Below are 5562 nucleotides of genomic sequence, written 5' to 3' on the forward strand. Positions count from 1 at the left end.
ACCTAATCTAGGGCTTTTCAAATTTTGGCGCCGTTGCCGGGGAATAACTAGTAGGAATTGTTTGATTTTGAGCTTATGAATAATTGTCTTTATTGTTACTTGGATCATTGTTGGTTTCTAAGATGTATGGAAATTCTTTTTATCAACAACCATTTTATCAACAATCTGAACAGCAAAATTTTTATTTGCAGGGCCAATATCAAGATTTTCAGCAACCCTTTCAAGCTCAAAATCAGAATTTTCAGTGTGGGCAATTTCAGTTTCAACAACAATCAAATCAATTTCAGCAACCTTATCAGCCCCCACAGCAATTTCAACATAATTTCAACAATTTTCAGCCCCAAAGTCAAAATTCACAGCCTCAATCCCATGAATTTCAGCCACATCAGTTCCAACCTTCAAACCAAGATTTTTCACAGCCCTATGGTGGTTTCCAACAGCCCCTAAATCAAGGTTTTCAAGGCACAAATTTTCAGCAACCTTCATGGAACTTTCAAGGGAATTTTCAACATCAAAATCCATCATTTCAAGCCCAAAATCAAAGCCAACCATCATTTTCTCAAAGTGGACAGATTTATACTCAGTTTCAGCAGCCCACTCAATTTCAAAATCAACAAAGGTCCAATGCACATCAAGGGAATTTTGGGAGTTCTAATGGGCTCATTCAACAACTACAAAAGCTTGAGGAGAGATTGCAACAAAGCTTACAACAACAAGAAGACACTGATGTTCAAAATTTTGAAAGACAGATGAGTCACATGGGCACTATTATCAATCAGCTTCAATCCCAAGGGTCTAATCAACCACCATCGCCACCATCTCAGTCATTTCTGAATCCATTAGAGGATGAGAGCATTATTGTTTTTCGACGTGGTAAAACTATTCCAGACCCAAGACTTCAGATACCTATCTCAGTTTCTGATCAAGACATGGAGCATAAACCACAAAGAGAATCAAATCCTTCAGAGCCAGTGTCAGTCTTCATTGCTGAGAACCTGGAGGAAGCTGATATGGAGCCTGATCAAATGGGTGTAGGGGATTGCACTGAGCCCCAGGGACCACCATTTTTGATTGAGGATTCAGAGGATTTTGAGGAGAGATATTTAAGTGTAGGGGATTGCATGGAGGCAATACCCCAAGAATCACTTCCAGTTAGGATACATTCACTTGAGTCAGAGCAGGAATCCTCATCTGAGGAGGATGAAGTTGTGGAACCACATAATCAGGAATTAGGGCTTATTTGTGATCACTCCAGTATTTGCCATGCTTCAGGTACCTCCTATTCATCCATGGATATTATTCATGCCCATCATTCAGAAAATATCATAGAGGTACCAGTTTTTGATTTTCTTGGATGTGATTCATTTCTTTATGCATGCCCTAAACATTTTGATATTGTTATTTCTGCTCTTTCTTACTCCACATGCGTGTGGAAGATTGGTTCTATTTTTGGCCTTGCAGATTTATTCGAAACATCAGATTGCACACTTCCACGGTTGATAGAGTCTCCATTAATGCTGAAAAAGGCAACAACAATTCAAGCAACAATCGAGCTTCCCAAGTGGATGCTCCATCTGAATCACCTTCGACCACCTGAGACACCATTCAAGGAGGTGAAAAATTTTGAAAAAGCAACTCAGCACATTCATGACCATATTATGAAGATGCTTACCTCTCCCCGATCCATTCCATTACCGGCGTGGATTTTATTACTGAATCTTCTACAACCGCCAGGATTCAGGGGAGTTTGTTCCAACTTTGCACTTTATTTTCATTGTTAATACCATGCTTAGTTTTTATTTTGCATTTTTAGTTTAAATCAGTAATAAGTTTCATTTTCATGAGCATTTAAAAAAAAAAATACCATTGCATGCATGGTTTAGGGTAGGGAATAAGAACCTTGAAAGTGTACCCCCTAGGATTTCTTTAAATCATGTTAGAAGCTCTTGAAAGAGGATTAAATTTGATTGATTATTCTAGGAATTAAATCCATGGATGAACACTTTTGAATGCTTGCATGACCCTTAGTAATGGAACCTAGATTGATGACATTGAGAAAATGTGATTTTTATACCTAGTGAGGTTAACCATTTTATGTGATGCACTTAAGTGATTGCCAATCTAGAACTTGCTTGTTTTCTTTCAAGGCTACAATATCTATGATGGGTCCACATTTATATAGGTTAAAAAAAAAATTTCCCCCCATAAACCATCCACCTTCCATGCTTTATCCATGTTTAGCCATTTGCATTTGAACATTTTTCATCCCCATTTTCAATTCAATTTTCATGCTCTCTTGGACATGGGTATTTTCGAATGTTATTGATGTTCCTTTGCCCGAGACGGTCAATGATTTAAGTGTGGGGGAGGAGGTGTTCTTTATCATGAAAATTTTTGAAAATTTTCAAAATTGGAGTAAAATTGGAGCTAGTTTTCATGGAATTGATGTTACAAGGTTTTGGATGTTCAAAATTTTTGTGATTGAACCTACCACTGGGACTGAAATTGAAATGTTTCAATTCAGTGAAGATTTCATTTGATATGGTTGATAAGGAAATGAAAAACAAAGAAGAAGAAAAGAAAGAAAAACAATGTGCCAAAGTGGATGCTTGTGCCATTTTTAGGGTGTAGCAAAGTGCCAAGGGAAATGTGGTTTGAAACAAGTCAGATTTTTATCATTATTTGATGCTATGATGATTTTGTGATGAGTTATGATGTTGAAGAATGGAAACAAATCGAAAATCAAGTTCTAGCATAATGTGCCAATAAAAGAGGTTGTGTACCAAGTTTGATTTTTGAAGTTTTGTTGTGGATCGGTTTCAAGGGAATTTGATTGATCTATATTTGTAGAAATGCATTGAGTTGAGAAAGCAAAGAATTCAGCATGCCAAAGGGTCAGTTTGAAATCAAACAGAACAAAGAAAAGAAAAGAAGAAAGGAAAAAGAAAGAAAAGAGGAAAAATTGTATTACCATTTATAAGTTGGTTTAGATTGTCTCCGAGAAACTCAGTTGCAAAACAATTGAATGAGTAGGAGTGGAATGCAAGAATCATTGGTACAATATCAGATCAGATTGAAAAAGATTGAAAAAAAAAAACAAAAAAAAAAATGCAGAAAACAGAAAAAAAAAAAAGAAGAGATTGAATGTTTTAAGTTGAGTTTCAAGAATCTGATCGGTTGATGAACCACAGCAAAACCTACTTCATTTCAGTCACTTTCTAAACAACAAATTCAGATGTCAAGTTGTTCCAAATAGAGCTGCAACAGAGAAAGAATCAGAATCAAAAACAAAACAGAAAAAAAAAACAGAAAAATCAGAAATTGCAGTTTTATTTTTTCAGCTGAGTTTTGAGCAATTTTTACGGCACTGATCCGAATCTGGATTTCACGGAAATTTGCATGGCTATTAGCCTTATCAATCAAGCTTCATTATGCAAAAAGAATGGAGGCAAAAGAGCAAGAAACAAGAGAGAAAAGCAAGATTTCGTTTTGAGAAAAAAAAGTTTTTCAGCTCCATTTTTTCAGCCATGTTCCCTAATTTTGCTGCTACTAATCCGAATCTGGATTTCATGAAAATTTTGCATGGATATTAGTGTTATCAATCAAGCTTCATGATGCAAAAAGAATGGAAGCAAAAGAGCAAGAAACAAGAGAGAACAAGCCAAATTTCAGATTCAATTTCAATAATTTTCAGATTTAAACGCGCAATGATACATTGAAATTGCGGATTCATGTGAACTGAATTTTGGGTTCTGATGATTGGATGCTATTTCTTATCTCTTGTGAAATCTAAATGTGAAAGAATTGGGCTTGATTCGAAGAAGAAATGCAAAATGGCACATTTGGGTGATGAAAAGAAAAGAAGAAGAAGAAAAGAGGAGTTTGTATCAAGAAATGGAACCTCAAGAGAATTTTGATGTCTGATGATTGGTTGTCATTTGTTAACTCTTGCAAAACCTAGATATGAAAGATTTGGATTTGATTTCAAAAGAAAAACGAAAATGGCACATTTGTGGTGATGTGTTGAGGAAAAGAGAAAGTGTGAAGGAGTTTGTATCAAGGTGAAGGATTTTGGAGATTTAGCTCAGATTTGTTTCATGGATTAGTTGACCACACCGAAACAAATGGAACTCAATAGGAAAGCAAGAAGAAAGAGTGGCAAGGATCATTGATTTACATTTAAACATACTCATGTCTACCACTTCATTCACTCTTCTCTTGAAATTTCTTTTGTCTTAAATTCTTATTTCTACATTCTCTAATTCCTTTGTTTCAGTTCATTGATTCCTTACATTTTCAGTAAGCCTAATATTTGTGGATTCCAAATCATGAATGGTAGTGGAGAGTAGAAAACAAGCAAGCCTATGGAAATGCATGAAACCTAAGTGCTTGAGTGAGCTCCATCTCCTTTTTGATCATGAATTAGAATTAGGGTGAGAGCCACTGATTTATCTATTGAAAACAACCTCGTGAGATTCAGTGTGATGCATTTTTCTCAATTAGTCAAGAAGGGTGAAACTTACTATGCGGTTAACCAAATACAAGTCTAATCCATGGATTTAAGCTTTTGAGACTTTACAAGCTTAGATAATTTTCTTTTAATTGTTTCTAATCATGATTGAGGATGATCTAGGGGGGTACAATCCTAGTTTATTTTGTTGACTTGAGCGGGACGCTCAAGGGTAAGTGTGGGGGATTGTGTCGTTTAAAATGAGCACGTCAACTTAATTAATACTGAATCCCCTAACTAAAGTAGTATAGGACAACTCTAGTCGTCTCCCAACGATTGTAGTCAGTATACGGTAATCCTAGGGGTTATTACAATTGGAGATTTGAATTTTTGATTGGACAGGGGGAGGGTTGTATTAAGTTCTAAATCTACAGAATAAAAGGAACACTAAGCATGTAAACAGTAATCAGAATTGTAAACAGATAAATAAAAGCGTTGAATCTAGATAACAAAGTAGCTAAATGCATTAACAATCAAACAAGTGAAAACTAAGGACAAACAACATCCAAAATACTGTAAGAGGAAATTAAATAAACACTTAACATGAAAATCAAATCTATGCTCAGAAATATAAAGTAGAATAAATCTAGTGAATCTTCCTAAGTCCCTGGCTGGAGGTGGATGCGAAGCGAAATTCTACAGAAGTTGCGGCGAAGGAAGGAATCCCCAACTTCGATGCATTCCTTGTAGATGATGCGGCGGTTGGAGAAGGGCATCCCTTTGACTTCTCGGTGGATGGAAGATAGCCAGATTGAAGAAGGGAATCCCCTTGACTTCCTTCCAGTGGTGGCGATGAAGGGAGATGGATGAGGCGGTCAAGAGAGGGTGGCGGCTCCTCCTAGGTCAGCTCCAAGGGTAGAATACCTCATCCAAGCAATGTTGCCAAGCTCTATTCTCCCCAACTTAGCCCAAGATGCCCACACGCCAATTTCATGGCCATTTAGGTATCCTACAAAAACACATAGAAAATATTAGATTCAACTCAAAATTTGTAGAAATAATCAATATAGTCCAAAATAAGTTTCTACTCGTAAAATGTGTTAATACTCAAT

This window comes from Curcuma longa, chromosome 2 (genome assembly GCF_044706935.1).
Source record: "Curcuma longa cultivar G26 ecotype Majalengka, Jawa Barat chromosome 2, ITB_CL_G26_1.1, whole genome shotgun sequence".
NCBI lineage: Eukaryota > Viridiplantae > Streptophyta > Magnoliopsida > Zingiberales > Zingiberaceae > Curcuma > Curcuma longa.